General features: G+C 40.6%; 1 long non-coding RNA gene across 1 annotated transcript; it reads right to left on the reverse strand.

Moving 5' to 3' along the window:
• Positions 1–1,170: 1,170 nt before the first annotated feature.
• On the reverse strand, positions 1,171–12,994 carry LOC123732978 (uncharacterized). The gene is made up of 3 exons (XR_006763548.1): positions 12,590–12,994; positions 9,838–9,981; positions 1,171–1,736 (listed from the first exon to the last, which is right to left on the reverse strand). It is a non-coding gene; the product is annotated as an uncharacterized lncRNA (long non-coding RNA).
• Between the last annotated feature and the right edge of the window lie 5,659 nt (positions 12,995–18,653).

Below are 18,653 nucleotides of genomic sequence, written 5' to 3' on the forward strand. Positions count from 1 at the left end.
CATCTCCTTGTTGACATTAAGTGCGAGGTTATTTTCCTGACACCACACTCCGAGGGCCCTCACCTCCTCCCTGTAGGCCGTCTTGTCGTTGTTGATAATCAAGCCTACCACTGTAGTGTCGTCTGCAAACTTGATGATTGAGTTGGAGGCGTGCATGGCCACGCAGTCGTGGGTGAACAGGGAGTACAGGAGAGGGCTGAGAACGCACCCTTGTGGTGCCCCAGTGTTGAGGGTCAGCGGGGTGGAGATGTTGTTACATACCTTCACCACCTGGGGGCGGCCCGTCAGGAAGTCCAGGACCCAGTTGCACAGGGCGGGGTCGAGACCCAGGGTCTCGAGCTTAATGACGAGTTTGTAGGGTACTATGGTGTTAAATGCTGAGCTGCAATCAATGAACAGCATTCTTACATAGGTATTCCTCTTGTCCAGATGGGTTAGGGCAGTGTGCAGTGTGATGGCGATTGCGTCGTCTGTGGACCTATTGGGTCGGTAAGCAAATTGGAGTGGGTCTAGGGTGACAGGTGATATGGTCCTTGACTAGTCTCTCAAAGCACTTCATGATGACAGAAGTGAGTGCTACAGGGCAGTAGTCATTTAGCTCAGTTACCTTAGCTTTCTTGGGAACAGGAATAATGGTGGCCCTCTTGAAGCATGTGGGGACAGCAGACTGGGATAGGGAGAGATTGAATATGTCCGTAAACACACCAGCCAGCTGGTCTGCGCATGCTCTGAGGACGTGGCCGGGAATGCCGTCTGGGCCTGCAGCCTTGCGAGGGTTAACACGTTTAAATGTTTTACTCACGTTGGCTACGATGAAGGAGAGCCCGCAGTTTTTGGTAGCGGGCCGTGTCAGTGGCGCTGTGTTGTCCTCAAGGTGAGTAAAAAGCTGTTTAGTCTGTCTGGGAGCAAGGCATCGTGATCAGCGACGGGGCTGGTTTTTCTTTTGTAGTCCGTGATTGACTGTAGACCCTGCCACATACCTCTCGTGTCTGAGCCGTTGAATGAGGCTATAAGGAGTACCAGTACTGAGTCAATGTGCAGGGGTACCAGGTAGTTGAGGTAATAATGAGACTATAAGGAGTACCAGTACTGAGTCAATGTGCAGGGGTACCAGGTAGTTGACGTAATAATGAGACTATAAGGAGTACCAGTACTGAGTCAATGTGCAGGGGTACCAGGTAGTTGAGGTAATAATGAGACTATAAGGAGTACCAGTACTGAGTCAATGTGCAGGGGTACCAGGTAGTTGAGGTAATAATGAGACTATAAGGAGTACAGGTACTGAGTCAATGTGCAGGGGTACCAGGTAGTTGAGGTAATAATGAGACTATAATTGAGGTAATATGTACATGTAGGTAGTGGCAAAAGTGACTAGGCAATCAGGATAGAGATTTCATTTCCTTGTCCAGGGAGTGCAAACACACACACTTTCACACACACACACACACAGGGAGGGAACGTTGTGTTTGTTTAATATTGTTTTAGGACTATGAAAATGGACAGAAGGATTAGCCTACGGATTATGAAAACAACAAAAAGGAATGTGAAAATGGGAGAGGAGAAATGACTAGAGACAGTGGTGTTTAACTCACTGACCATGACCCATGAGTTCTTCTTACCTTTGTTCAGTAGAAAAGTCTCCCTCTCTAAAGTATATAAGAGGATCCATAGACTGGTCACTCTTCATGGACACACAGCTGGGAACAGGGGAGGCTGGTCTCTCCTGCTTGATTGGTCTTCAACACAACAGAGACAAACATTACATCTCTCATCTACTCTGATCTCAGATGGGAAACATAAGAAGAGTTTCATTCCAAAACGCAACATATCACTTTACAGAAATGTTGGTAAATGAGCTTTTATTGTTTAAAGAAATTATGAAAGAGATTGGTGTGTTTTTCACTATCTAATTATGACATGGTGTTGTTCAATGACAGACATGAATTTGTTTATAAACTATCACATGACGGTTTCATTTTAGAGAGTCAAATGTTTTCTTTGCTCAATGCTATATATCTGCCTCACTCTCAGAGAAATCAGTAGTACTGCTAGGTTTTACATAGTAATAATATATATCTGCCTCACTCTCAGAGAAATCAGTAGTACTGCTAGGTTTAATACAGTAATAATATATATCTGCCTCACTCTCAGAGAAATCAGTAGTACTGCTAGGTTTTACATAGTAATAATATATATCTGCCTCACTCTCAGAGAAATCAGTAGTACTGCTAGGTTTTACACAGTAATAATATATATCTGCCTCACTCTCAGAGAAATCAGTAGTACTGCTAGGTTTTATACAGTAATAATATATATCTGCCTCACTCTCAGAGAAATCAGTAGTACTGCTAGGTTTTACACAGTAATAATATATATCTGCCTCACTCTCAGAGAAATCAGTAGTACTGCTAGGTTTTATACAGTAATAATATATATCTGCCTCACTCTCAGAGAAATCAGTAGTACTGCTAGGTTTTATACAGTAATAATATATATCTGCCTCACTCTCAGAGAAATCAGTAGTACTGTGAGGTTTTATACAGTAATAATATATATCTGCCTCTCAGAGAAATCAGTAGTACTGCTAGGTTTAACACAGTAATAATATATATCTGCCTCTCTCTCAGAGAAATCAGTAGTACTGCTAGGTTTTATACAGTAATAATATATATCTGCCTCACTCTCAGAGAAATCAGTAGTACTGCTAGGTTTAACACAGTCAAATGTAACCGCCCGGCACGATTCGGTCTTATTTTAGAAACATTTTCAAATGTGTTTTTTACACTGGATAAAAGTAGAGACTCAGGGCTAGAAAATGGTATATCATACAAAACAGTTGATGAACAATGGGAAAGTAATTCTTCTTTGAACGTTGATGAACTTGTAACCTCACTTTTGAGAAAATGGCCTTTGAATGTTTTGGTACCTACTGGAGAGCTCTTCTTTGTCTACAGGGCTGTTACTTTGGCTGATAATGTCTCCCATCTAATAAATAGTTTTTCATATATATAATTAACTAAATATATTATGTTTTTGGTTTCGTCAGTTTCATTGTTTATTATGCAATAAATTGTTATTTTATGGTTGTAAGTTGTAAAATTAACTAGAAAATATTCAATTTTGCAATTCTGAGAAATTACTACTTTAGTAAGGAATTACACATTATTCAATATTACTGCAGTTTCTAAATCATTTCATTAGATGGCAGCATAACACCACGAATGACTTATCAGAAGATTAGTTTAGTTCTCCCTGGATACACCACCACTCCCCGCGCTTCTTTCTGTCCCTTTCCACACTGCTAACACAAGAGGAAGGACTGAAAAAGCATTTAACAGATTACTGTTTAGTAATATAATGATGATTCATGTTTATTATTACCTGTTTTTATGCTCATGTTTGAAATTATACTTCATTAATATAACGATTATCAATAAGCCTGAACATTAATTCCGTCACCTCTAGTTGAGAAGAATGTATTTTCCCAGTACATTCATTGTCAAATTCATCAACCAGCATCAACCCGCGATGCCTTCTCGCGCATGAAGTCAGCTCAAGGAGATATATAGCTAACTAAAGTAATGAGTGACCATTTTAGAAAATCATGGGACATATAGTCTGTGGTTGCATGCTATTTTATGTCAATCATATTGCTGCTTGTAGCCTATAACTGATGCTTCGTGGTCTTATGCTGCCATCTATTGGAAATATTTACCAATTAAAAGTCAGTCATTCATAGACAGACATTAGTGAGACACCTGAGAAGAAAAAAAAACATTGTTAATTCCTTAGATTAGTCTCAAACCTGCCCTGTCTATCCCACGCCAATTGCTGGACATTCACAAAGAGGTTACTAGGTCTCCCAGTTCAAACCACATTTGAAAAATAAAAACACATGTGGCTTGTTGTGTGCCTTGCAATAATAGATATTAGAAAAAAACGAATAACAAAATAAAAACAGCAAAAGGCTTAGACAGGTTTGATTAACAAAATAATCAACATGCTGTTTGGTACTATACTTGTATTTACTAACATAATATTATTACTAAAATAGTTTCTAAAAGTGTTTTAGGCTACCCTACCCTAGAATTAGGGTTAGGGGTTAAGGCTAAAATAGGTAATACACAGGATTAGGGGTTAAGGCTAAAATAGGTAATACGTAGGGTTAGAATTTCTGTACAGCACTTTGTGACATCTGCTGATGTAAAAAGGGCTTCATAAATACATTAGATTGATTGTTAGGTTTAAGGGTTTTAAGGCTAAAAACGTTATGGGTTTATAGCTCTCTAGCTCCTCCCTGTGGTCTTCTGTGGGTACTACATAACTCATTCACCACACTTGCAAGGCTCAACTGCGTCAGATCTACAAATCAATGAGCTAGACCTATCCATTTGGGTTGTAACTCAGTGAACCTGTGCAGCATTTGCTCAATTCAATGCCTACAAACGAAGATTTCGATGCATATCAAATTACCCAGTAGCCATTCAGAAACAATAACTCCTCAAAAAAAGTGTTATATCTTAATTACATTTTTTATTATGTCTGTATAAATCGGCCACATCTTGAAAAAGAGGGCAGGGACATGTGTTCTGTTTAGGTTGTATACATTTTTCTGAAAACAAAATTGGTTAACTATGACCAGAAAATGCTTAACGTTTGATCAGGTTTGCGCCAGCCATCACTAGTACTGTGGGTCACCACAACGTGTACCCAGGTGAAGTGTGCACCAAGTAGCTGTGATAATATTAGTAATAATACTAATAATAATACTTGAGGTCAGCCTACAATGTTAACGCAGGCAGGTCTCATTGATAACAATAGCGAAGCTGGCATTGTGACGCAGAACAATGGGCAATGGTATAGAACGTTCAGAATGTCAGGTGGTGCCACAGTGCTCAATTAAACTAATAGGAGCTGGAAGGGTGAAAAATGACCTAAAATAAGGCCGGTTTTTTCGCTATAACTTCATAACTAGGGACATAAGGTAATATTATGAAACTGAGCTCCATGGCGGATGCAATGAACTAGTTTTATCAGAAAAAAAACATTGTTAAAAATGGAATGTGTCCAGACTACTTGAGGCGTCACAATTTTTTTTTTAAACTTCGGTCATTGGACACAGAGGGGTTAAACACTAAAGTTACCGTCCATCTAGTGAAGAGAGGAGAACCGGACAGAGGTAGCCAGCATCCGTCAACGAGAGAGACGGAAGCCTTCCATGGGATTTAACTGGTGGATGAAACAACCAGGGAGCTCCATCGGTCCACAAGTAATGCGGGCAGCTAGTGATGATGTAGTGGTAGCTAGGAAAAATGAGGATGCTGCTGGTAGAGTAGCTAGCTTACCTAGCTGTACTGACTAGCTTGGCTAGCTAGCAGGTCGTTCGTCTGTCCCTCGTCTCGAGGATGAGGACGAATCCAGTGAACCACAAAATGAAACAAGGATAGAGAGTGAAAAGGATCTGGCTACACTCATACTGTCCCTGACCGTAAAGCAAAAAGCTAATTGAACAATAAACTTTGGCGTCTCAACAATGTAGCGAACTCCGTCGTTATTCCCCAAGATCACCTCAGCCCACTCTGCACGTAACCTGACAATATCCTTGGTGCCACACCGTACGTGGACGCGGGCAGTTCCAGAACGCAGACATGAGCAGTGCAACACAATCAACTAAACCCAGTCTTTACAGTGGGTTACATTAGTAATATTGTGTCCCATCTACTGGCAGATATTTAGGACCTCAGCAGGTATCTGGATAATAGCCTCATGAGCTGTCCTAACCAGTTAAGAGGCACCAGCAGGTATCTGGATAATAACCTCATGAGCTGTCCTAACCAGTTAAGAGGTACCAGCAGGTATCTGGATAATAGCCTCATGAGCTGTCCTAACCAGTTAAGAGGTACCAGCAGGTATCTGGATAATAGCCTCATGAGCTGTCCTAACCAGTTAAGAGGTACCAGCAGGTATCTGGATAATAGCCTCATGAGCTGTCCTAACCAGTTAAGAGGCACCAGCAGGTATCTGGATAATAGCCTCATGAGCTGTCCTAACCAGTTAAGAGGTACCAGCAGGTATCTGGATAATAGCCTCATGAGCTGTCCTAACCAGTTAAGAGGTACCAGCAGGTATCTGGATAATAGCCTCATGAGCTGTCCTAACCAGTTAAGAGGTACCAGCAGGTATCTGGATAATAACCTCATGAGCTGTCCTAACCAGTTAAGAGGTACCAGCAGGTATCTGGATAATAGCCTCATGAGCTGTCCTAACCAGTTAAGAGGTACCAGCAGGTATCTGGATAATAGAAACATGAGCTGTCCTAACCAGTTAAGAGGTACCAGCAGGTATCTGTATAATAGCCTCATGAGCTGTCCTAACCAGTTAAGAGGTACCAGCAGGTATCTGAATAATAGAAACATGCAGCCAGTCAGTGGTTCCTGTGCCACATGTAATTGCTTTGGAGCAGTGGCAACCTGTTATTCAAGGCAGATTTTTTAATTTTTTAAAATTTATTTCACCTTTGTTTAACCAGGTAGGCTAGTTGAGAACAAGTTCTCATTTACAACTGAGACCTGGCCAAGAAAAAGGCAAAGCAGTGTGACACAGACAACAACACAGATTTACACATGGAATAAACAAACATACAGTCAATAATACAGCATAAAAAGTATATATACAGTGTGTGCAAATGAGGTAAGATAAAGGAGGTAAGGCAATAAATAGACCATGGTGACGAAGTAATTATAATATACCAAATAAACACTGGAGTAATTGATGTGCAGAAGATGAATGTGCAAGTAGAGATTTACAGTGAGGGAAAAAAGTATTTGATCTCCTGCTGATTTTGTACGTTTGCCCAATGGCAAAGAAATTATCAGTCTATAATTTTAATGGAAGGTTTATTTGAACAGTGAGAGACAGAATAACAACAAAAAATCCAGAAAAACGCATGTCAAAAATGTTGTATATTGATTTGCATTTTAATGAGGGAAATAAGTATTTGACCCCTCTGCAAAGCATGACTTAGTACTTGGTGGCAAAACCCTTGTTGGCAATCACAGAGGTCAGACGTTTCTTGTAGTTGGCCACCAGGTTTGCACACATCTCAGGAGGGATTTTGTCCCACTCCTCTTTGCAGATCTTCTCCAAGTCATTAAGGTTTGACGTTTGGCAACTCGAACTTTCAGCTCCATCCACAGATTTTATATGGGATTAAGGTCTGGAGACTGGCTAGGCCACTCCAGGACCTTAATGTGCTTCTTCTTGTGCCACTCCTTTGTTGCCTTGGCCATGTGTTTTGGGTCATTGTCATGCTGGAATACCCATCCACAACCCATTTTCAATGCCCTGGCTGAGGGAAGGAGGTTCTTACCCAAGATTTGACGGTACACGGCCCCGTCCATCGTCCCTTTGATGCGGTGAAGTTGTCCTGTCCCCTTAGCAGAAAAACACCCCCAAAGCATAATGTTTCCACCTTCATGTTTGACGGTGGGGATGGTGTTCTTGGGGTCATAAGCAGCATTCCTCCTCCTCCAAACACGGCGAGTTGAGTTGATGCCAAAGAGCTCCATTTTGGTCTCATCTGACCACAACACTTTCACCCAGTTGTCCTCTGAATCATTCAGATGTTCATTGGCAAACTTCAGACGGGCATGTATAGGTGCTTTCTTGAGCAGGGGGACCTTGCGGGCCCTGCAGGATTTCAGTCCTTCACGGTGTAGTGTGTTACCAATTGATTTCTTGGTGACTATGGTCCCAGCTGCCTTGAGATCATTGACAAGATCCTCCCATGTAGTTCTGGGCTGATTCCTCACCGTTCTCATGATCATTGCAACTCCACGAGGTGAGATCTTGCATGGAGCCCCAGGCCGAGGGATATTGACAGTTCTTTTGTGTTTCTTCCATTTACGAATAATCGCACCAACTGTTGTCACCTTCTCACCAAGCTGCTTGGCGATGGTCTTGTAGCCCATTCCAGTCTTGTGTAGGTCTACAATCTTGTCCCTGACATCCTTGGAGAGCTCTTTGGTCTTGGCCATGGTGGAGAGTTTGGAATCTGATTGATTGATTGCTTCTGTGGACAGGTGTCTTTTATACAGGTAACAAACTGAGATTAGGAGCACTCCCTTTAAGAGTGTGCTCCTAATCTCAGCTCGTTACCTGTATAAAAGACACCTGGGAGCCAGAAATCTTTCTGATTGAGACGGGGTCAAATACTTATTTCTCTCATTAATATGCAAATCAATTTATAACATTTTTGACATGCGTTTTTCTGGATTTTTTTTGTTGTTATATAAAAGATGACTGCTATGGTGTGTGGGCATCCACACCCCCTCCCAAAATGGCTGCTGTGCCATTTCTTCCCCATGCATTACTTGACTGTTCAAATAAACCTACCATTAAAATGATAGACTGATCATCTCTTTGTCAGTGGGCAAATGTACAAAATCAGCAGGGGATCAAATACTGTTTTCCCTCACTGTATGGAGTGTGCCACTCTCCTTATTTTTATAGCTTATAGTTTATTAGCCATTAGTCAGAACTTCCACATAAAAAAATAAAAATCTTTGGGTGTGCGCCAGCTCATGTGTTTTATTGGAAATACTATTGGAACCATTTCCCTGTTTGACCGCTAGGTGTTATGGGTATTATGACACCTCCACTGTGGGGCTCTATAAAACTATTGGATCCATTTCCCTGTTTGACCGCTAGGTGTTATGGGTATTAGGACACCTCCACTGTGGGGCTCTATCAAACTATTGGAACCATTTCCCTGTTTGACCGCTAGGTGTTATGGGTATTAGGACACCTCCACTGTGGGGCTCTATCAAACTATTGGAACCATTTCCCTGTTTGACCACAAGGTGTTATGGGTATTATGACACCTCCACTGTGGGGCTCTATAAAACTATTGGAACCATTTCCCTGTTTGACTGCTAGGTATTATGGGTATTATAACACCTCCACTGTGGGGCTCTATAAAACTATTGGAACCATTTCCCTGTTTGACCGCTAGGTGTTATGGGTATTATAACACCTCCACTGTGGGGCTCTATAAAACTATTGGAACCATTTCCCTGTTTGACCACTAGGTGTTATGGGTATTATGACACCTCCACTGTGGGGCTCTATAAAACTATTGGAACCATTTCCCTGTTTGACCGCTAGGTGTTATGGGTATTATAACACCTCCACTGTGGGGCTCTATAAAACTATTGGAACCATTTCCCTGTTTGACCGCTAGGTGTTATGGGTATTATAACACCTCCACTGTGGGGCTCTATAAAACTATTGGAACCATTTCCCTGTTTGACCACAAGGTGTTATGGGTACTATGACACCTCCACTGTGGGGCTCTATAAAACTATTGGAACCATTTCCCTGTTTGACCGCTAGGTGTTATGGGTATTATGACACCTCCACTGCGGGGCTCTATAAAACTATTGGATCCATTTCCCTGTTTGACCACTAGGTGTTATGGGTATTATGACACCTCCACTGTGGGGCTCTATAAAACTATTGGAACCATTTCCCTGTTTGACCGCTAGGTGTTATGGGTATTATGACACCTCCACTGTGAGGCTCTATAACACAAATGAAATGTGAGAATCTGGTGAATGCAGAATCTAGAGAATGCAACAATATTTGTTTCATCTTGCTGTGATGTTCTCAGTAAAATGTCATAAGCTAAAATCTATGAATTTAAAATCTTAGAACAGTAATATTTTACACACTCATAAGCTTCCATTTCTGATGAAAAAACACAAATGTGAAAAAATGGTGGATATAGCATTTTGTGTATAAACTCTTCATAAATTCTTTAAAAAATTGTCATCTCACCTCTTAGATTTGGTGCCATGTTCCCCAGAGACACTCCTTTTCGAGGCAGGGCCCCCCTCCTCTCTCTCCCCAGAGAGACTCATTTTAGAGGCAGGGCCCCCCTCCTCTCTCTCCCCAGAGAGACTCATTTTAGAGACAGGACCCCTGTAAACAGAGATCCAGCATGTTGGTTGTGGTTAACACAGTGACAACTAAACAGAGATCCAGCATGTTGGTTGTGGTTAACTCAGTGACAACTAAACAGAGATCCAGCATGTTGGTTGTGGTTAACACAGTGACAACTAAACAGAGATCCAGCATGTTGGTTGTGGTCAACACAGTGACAACTAAACAGAGATCCAGCATGTTGGTTGTGGTTAACAGTGACAACTAAACAGAGATCCAGCATGTTGGTTGTGGTTAACACAGTAACAACTAAACAGAGATCCAGCATGTTGGTTGTGGTCAACACAGTGACAACTAAACAGAGATCCAGCATGTTGGTTGTGGTTAACACAGTGACAACTAAACAGAGATCCAGCATGTTGGTTGTGATTAACACAGTGACAACTAAACAGAGATCCAGCATGTTGGTTGTGGTTAACAGTGACAACTAAACAGAGATCCAGCATGTTGGTTGTGGTTAACACAGTAACAACTAAACAGAGATCCAGCATGTTGGTTGTGGTTAACACAGTGACAACTAAACAGAGATCCAGCATGTTGGTTGTGGTTAACACAGTGACAACTAAACAGAGATCCAGCATGTTGGTTGTGGTTAACAGTGACAACTAAACAGAGATCCAGCATGTTGGTTGTGGTTAACACAGTAACAACTAAACAGAGATCCAGCATGTTGGTTGTGGTTAACACAGTGACAACTAAACAGAGATCCAGCATGTTGGTTGTGGTTAACACAGTGACAACTAAACAGAGATCCAGCATGTTGGTTGTGGTTAACACAGTGACAACTAAACAGAGATCCAGCATGTTGGTTGTGGTTAACACAGTAACAACTAAACAGAGATCCAGCATGTTGGTTGTGGTTAACACAGTGACCCCTAAACAGAGATCCAGCATGTTGGTTGTGGTTAACACAGTGACAACTAAACAGAGATCCAGCATGTTGGTTGTGGTTAACACAGTGACAACTAAACAGAGATCCAGCATGTTGGTTGTGGTTAACACAGTGACAACTAATTATTGACTGTCAATTGTTCTCATTTATTAATTATCTCTTAGAGAAATAAAACATTTACTAACAGACATAGAAACAGTCAGGTGATTTAAAGCATCACATGAACATGTAGTTGTGACATTTCATCTCCATGGTAACTGTCAAAAATAATAATAAGTCACTGTTTGTTAAGGTAGTTATAGACAGAACAACAACAACAACAACAATATAATAATAATAATAATAATAATAATAAGTCACTGTTTGTTAAGGTAGTTATAGACAGTACAACAACAATAACAACAATAATAATAATAATAACAATAATAATAATAATAATAACAATAAGTCACTGTTTGTTTAGGTAGTTATAGACAGAACAACAACAATAAAAACAATAATAATAATAATAATAATAATAATAATAATAATAATAATAAGTCACTGTTTGTTAAGGTAGTTATAGACAGAACAACAACAATAATAGTAATAATAATAATAATAATAATAAGTCACTGTTTGTTATGGTAGTTATAGACAGTACAGCAACAATAATAATAATAATAATAATAATAAGTCACTGTTTGTTAAGGTAGTTATAGACAGAACAACAACAATAATAGTAATAATAATAATAATAATAATAAGTCACTGTTTGTTAAGGTAGTTATAGACAGAACAACAATAATAATAATAATAATAATAATAAGTCACTGTTTGTTAAGGTAGTTATAGACAGTACAGCAACAATAATAATAATAATAATATTAATAATAATAGTAAGTCACTGTTTGTTAAGGTAGTTATAGACAGAACAACAACAACAACAATAATAATAATAATAATAATAAGTAGGACAGAGAATGTACTGTATATAGCCTACATATCATAGATGACCAGTCTAAACCTGTTCAGATCAGTTCACATAATGTTATAGTCCTACCAGTAGCAGGACAGAGAATGTACTGTATATAACCTACATATCATAGATGACCAGTCTAAACCTGTTCAGATCAGTTCACATAATGTTATAGTCCAGTAGCAGGACAGAGAATGTACTGTATATAACCTACATATAATAGATGACCAGTCTAAACCTGTTCAGATCAACATAATGTTATAGTCCTACCAGTAGCAGGACAGAGAATGTACTGTATATAACCTACATATCATAGATGACCAGTCTAAACCTGTTCAGATCAGTTCACATAATGTTATAGTCCAGTAGCAGGACAGAGAATGTACTGTATATAACCTACATATCATAGATGACCAGTCTAAACCTGTTCAGATCAACATAATGTTATAGTCCTACCAGTAGCAGGACAGAGAATGTACTGTATATAACCTACATATCATAGATGACCAGTCTAAACCTGTTCAGATCAGTTCACATAAACTATCAGTAGCAGGACTGACCACCTACAAATCAGTTTTCAGTCTAAATACCAGAGCATGTTGCCTAGACCTGATATGTTCACAACATTTCCTACAGAGACCTTCAGGTCAGTCAGCATGATAAAGGATCATATCTCAAGCTTTGTCTGACCACAACCTAACTTTATAATAGTTATATTTAGCCTACAGTAGACTTACCAGTCTGCCCGTCTTTCCTTCAAATCAACACATTTATCCCACTTCTAATGTTGTTGACAAATGTTTGCGATAGTTTCAACAGCCGTTTTGAAACTGCGTAGGCTTCAAACACGCTTTTAATTTCCTATGAGGAAATCACATAACTTCAGTCACGGGATGTGGACGACTGGTTTTCTTGCAGAGGAAGTAGCCTCTATTACAATCTCCAAAAGCCTTTTTAAATCTCAAATACAATACAAGTTTAAAATTAACTGCATTGCAGCAACGTTGTCCTGCAACAGGATGATCAAATTAAGATCCTACATTTGTACAGAGATTGTCTTTATCTGAATAAGGCAGTTTAAGTTATTAGCAATGATGGTACAACTGTCAGCTGCTGTAAACCTCTGTGATTGGATGTTATGACCCCCATCTAAACAGTTTCTTTCCTTATGCTGTGGCCCTCAATAACTGGCCCATAGAGACTAAAGGACTATGCTGCACACCGCAAAAAGCCATCTCTAAACTGGGGGAAGGAATTGGGAAGGCTGAAAGATAACAGTGAATATGACACATGGATGACGGTAGAAAGATAACAGTGAATATGAGACATGGAGGAAGGTAGAAAGATAACAGTGAATATGAGACATGGGGGAAGGTAGAAAGATAACAGTGAATATGAGACATGGAGGAAGGTAGAAAGATAACAGTGAGACATGGAGGAAGGTAGAAAGATAACAGTGAATTTGAGACATGGAGGAAGGTAGAAAGATAACAGTGAATATGAGACATGGAGGAAGGTAGAAAGATAACAGTGAATATGAGACATGGAGGAAGGTAGAAAGATAACAGTGAATATGAGACATGGGGGAAGGTAGAAAGATAACAGTGAATATGAGACATGGAGGAAGGTAGAAAGATAACAGTGAATATGAGACATGGGGGAAGGTAGAAAGATAACAGTGAATATGAGACATGGGGGAAGGTAGAAAGATAACAGTGAGACATGGAGGAAGGTAGAAAGATAACAGTGAATATGAGACATGGAGGAAGGTAGAAAGATAACAGTGAATATGAGACATGGGGGAAGGTAGAAAGATAACAGTGAATATGAGACATGGAGGAAGGTAGAAAGATAACAGTGAATATGAGACATGGGGGAAGGTAGAAAGATAACAGTGAATATGAGACATGGGGGAAGGTAGAAAGATAACAGTGAGACATGGAGGAAGGTAGAAAGATAACAGTGAATATGAGACATGGGGGAAGGTAGAAAGATAACAGTGAATATGAGACATGGAGGAAGGTAGAAAGATAACAGTGAGACATGGAGGAAGGTAGAAAGATAACAGTGAATATGAGACATGGGGGAAGGTAGAAAGATAACAGTGAGACATGGAGGAAGGTAGAAAGATAACAGTGAATATGAGACATGGAGGAAGGTAGAAAGATAACAGTGAGACATGGGGGAAGGTAGAAAGATAACAGTGAATATGAGACATGGAGGAAGGTAGAAAGATAACAGTGAATATGAGACATGGAGGAAGGTAGAAAGATAACAGTGAATATGAGACATGGAGGAAGGTAGAAAGATAACAGTGAATATGAGACATGGGGGAAGGTAGAAAGATAACAGTGAATATGAGACATGGGGGAAGGTAGATAGATAACAGTGAATATGAGACATGGAGGAAGGTAGAAAGATAACAGTGAATATGAGACATGGGGGAAGGTAGAAAGATAACAGTGAGACATGGAGGAAGGTAGAAAGATAACAGTGAATATGAGACATGGAGGAAGGTAGAAAGATAACAGTGAATATGAGACATGGGGGAAGGTAGAAAGATAACAGTGAATATGAGACATGGAGGAAGGTAGAAAGATAACAGTGAATATGAGACATGGAGGAAGGTAGAAAGATAACAGTGAATATGAGACATGGAGGAAGGTAGAAAGATAACAGTGAATATGAGACATGGAGGAAGGTAGAAAGATAACAGTGAATATGAGACATGGAGGAAGGTAGAAAGATAACAGTGAATATGAGACATGGGGGAAGGTAGAAAGATAACAGTGAATATGAGACATGGAGGAAGGTAGAAAGATAACAGTGAATATGAGACATGGGGGAAGGTAGAAAGATAACAGTGAGACATGGAGGAAGGTAGAAAGATAACAGTGAATATGAGACATGGAGGAAGGTAGAAAGATAACAGTGAATATGGGACATGGAGGAAGGTAGAAAGATAACAGTGAATATGAGACATGGGGGAAGGTAGAAAGATAACAGTGAATATGAGACATGGGGGAAGGTAGAAAGATAACAGTGAATATGAGACATGGAGGAAGGTAGAAAGATAACAGTGAATATGAGACATGGAGGAAGGTAGAAAGATAACAGTGAGACATGGAGGAAGGTAGAAAGATAACAGTGAATATGAGACATGGGGGAAGGTAGAAAGATAACAGTGAATATGAGACATGGAGGAAGGTAGAAAGATAACAGTGAGACATGGAGGAAGGTAGAAAGATAACAGTGAATATGAGACATGGGGGAAGGTAGAAAGATAACAGTGAGACATGGAGGAAGGTAGAAAGATAACAGTGAATATGAGACATGGAGGAAGGTAGAAAGATAACAGTGAGACATGGGGGAAGGTAGAAAGATAACAGTGAATATGAGACATGGAGGAAGGTAGAAAGATAACAGTGAATATGAGACATGGAGGAAGGTAGAAAGATAACAGTGAATATGAGACATGGAGGAAGGTAGAAAGATAACAGTGAATATGAGACATGGAGGAAGGTAGAAAGATAACAGTGAATATGAGACATGGGGGAAGGTAGAAAGATAACAGTGAATATGAGACATGGGGGAAGGTAGATAGATAACAGTGAATATGAGACATGGAGGAAGGTAGAAAGATAACAGTGAATATGAGACATGGGGGAAGGTAGAAAGATAACAGTGAGACATGGAGGAAGGTAGAAAGATAACAGTGAATATGAGACATGGAGGAAGGTAGAAAGATAACAGTGAATATGAGACATGGGGGAAGGTAGAAAGATAACAGTGAATATGAGACATGGAGGAAGGTAGAAAGATAACAGTGAATATGAGACATGGAGGAAGGTAGAAAGATAACAGTGAATATGAGACATGGAGGAAGGTAGAAAGATAACAGTGAATATGAGACATGGAGGAAGGTAGAAAGATAACAGTGAATATGAGACATGGAGGAAGGTAGAAAGATAACAGTGAATATGAGACATGGGGGAAGGTAGAAAGATAACAGTGAATATGAGACATGGAGGAAGGTAGAAAGATAACAGTGAATATGAGACATGGGGGATGGTAGAAAGATAACAGTGAATATGAGACATGGGGGAAGGTAGAAAGATAACAGTGAATATGAGACATGGAGGAAGGTAGAAAGATAACAGTGAATATGAGACATGGGGGAAGGTAGAAAGATAACAGTGAGACATGGAGGAAGGTAGAAAGATAACAGTGAATATGAGACATGGAGGAAGGTAGAAAGATAACAGTGAATATGGGACATGGGGGAAGGTAGAAAGATAACAGTGAATATGAGACATGGAGGAAGGTAGAAAGATAACAGTGAATATGAGACATGGGGGAAGGTAGAAAGATAACAGTGAATATGAGACATGGAGGAAGGTAGAAAGATAACAGTGAATATGAGACATGGAGGAAGGTAGAAAGATAACAGTGAATATGGGACATGGAGGAAGGTAGAAAGATAACAGTGAATATGAGACATGGGGGAAGGTAGAAAGATAACAGTGAATATGAGACATGGGGGAAGGTAGAAAGATAACAGTGAATATGAGACATGGAGGAAGGTAGAAAGATAACAGTGAATATGAGACATGGAGGAAGGTAGAAAGATAACAGTGAGACATGGAGGAAGGTAGAAAGATAACAGTGAATATGAGACATGGGGGAAGGTAGAAAGATAACAGTGAATATGAGACATGGGGGATGGTAGAAAGATAACAGTGAATATGAGACATGGGGGAAGGTAGAAAGATAACAGTGCATTTGACTGCAACACAAAGCTGTGTTCTGTGGTTTATCAGCTGGTTTACTGAAACTGTCACGTCTCCTCCAGCTCCCCCCGGCGCGTGCATCACTCCTATCATCCATTACGCACGCCTGCTTTCCCTCGTCACGCACATCAGCGTTATTGGACTCACCTGGACTCCCTCATCACCTGTTTATTTCCTCCCCTGTATTTGTCAGTTCCCTGCTCTGTTCCCCGCTGCTGTATTCATTGTTTTTGTCTGTTGCTCGTTTTCTGACGCTGTTCCTGTCTCGTTCCATATTAAGTGTTTGACTCCCCGTACCTGCTTTTGTCTCTCCAGCGTCATCCCATGTGACAGAAACTCTGGTTAGTAGAAGGTGAAGACAATGAATGATCTCAGTTCCTTAAACTATTCAGCTTTAACCAGTATTGCCCATGTTGCCATGGAGACAAATGATGTGCCCAAAAAACGAATAACTTTCAGTCAACAGTCTCTTCTGTGTAGCTTCACTCCGTAGCCCACATTCTAGTCTGTATAACACAGTGAAGTAGAGGTGGGATAGGGTCAGAAAGGTCAGTATGTTTGATATGCTTGTTATGTCACCTCTGTCCATTATAACACAGTGAAGTAGAGGTGGGCGCTAAAAGCAGACATGGACAGTGAGACGGTGTGAGGAGGTCAGGGGTCAAACACTAGATCAGGACAGGTAGAAATGGCAGGGCTGGAAATAGACAGAGACACATTCTGATCATGGCAAGACACATCTCCTTCGCATAGAGAGGATCAGGCTGTTGATTGTGGCCTGTGGAATGTTGTCCCACTCCTCTTCAATAGCTGTGAGAAGTTGCTTGATATTGGTGGGAATTGGAACACGCTGTCGTACTTCGTCGATCCAGAGCATCCCAAACATGCTCAATGGGTGACATGTCTGGTGAGTACTCAGGCCATGGAAGAACTGTTTTTTTTCAGATTCCAGGAATTGTGTTCAGCGACATCGGGCCCGTGCATTATCATACTTAAACATGAGGTGATTGGTGTGGATGAATGGCACGACAATGGGATCTCATCACGGTATCTCTGTGCATTCAAATTGCCCTCGATTAAATGCACTTGTTTTTTGTTGTCCGAAGCTTATGCCCATTCCATAACCTCACCACCACCATAGGGCACTCTGTTCACAAAGTTGACATCAGCAAACCGCTCGCCCACATGATGCCGTACATGTGGTCTGCTTTTTTTAGGCCGGTTGGACGTACTGCCAAATTCTATAAACCAACGTTCAAGGTGATTTAGAGAAATTAGCTTTCAATTTTCTAGCAACATCTCTGTTGGACATTCCTGCAGTCAACATGCCAACTGCACACTCCCTCAAAACAGAGACATCTCTGGTATTGTGTTATGTGAAAAAACTGCACATTTTAGAGTGGCCTTTTATTGCCCTCAGCACAAGGTGCACCTGTGTAATGATCACGCTGTTTAATCAGATTGTTGATATGCCACAGCCTGTCAGGTGGTGGATTATCTTGGCAAAGGAGAAATGCTCACTAACAGGGATGTAAAGAAATTTGTGCACAACATTTGACAGAAATAAGCTTTTGTGTGTATGGAACATTTCTGGGATCTTTTATTTCAGCTCATGAAACATGGGACCAACACTTTACATGTTGCCTTTATATTTTAATTCAGTGTATTTACAGGAATAAGCTGGTCCAAACTGGTGTGTGTGTGTCATGTGTGTGTTGGTCCAGTGTGTGTGTGTGTGTGTCCAGTGTGTTGGTGTGTGTGTGTGTGTGTGTGTGTGTGTGGGTCCAGTGTGTGTGTGTGTCCAGTATGTGTGTGTGTGTGTGTGTGTGTGTGTGTGTGTGTGTGTGTGTGTGTGTGGGTCCAGTGTGTGTTTGTGGGTCCAGTGTATGTGGGTCCAGTGTGTGTGTGTGTGTGTGTGTGTGAGAGTGTGCGTCCTGTGTGTGTGTGTGTGTGTGTGTGTGTCCAGTTTGTGTGTCCAGTGTGTGTGTCCAGTGTGTGTGCCTGTCCGTGT

Source organism: Salmo salar, unplaced genomic scaffold (genome assembly GCF_905237065.1).
Source record: "Salmo salar unplaced genomic scaffold, Ssal_v3.1, whole genome shotgun sequence".
Lineage (NCBI taxonomy): Eukaryota > Metazoa > Chordata > Actinopteri > Salmoniformes > Salmonidae > Salmo > Salmo salar.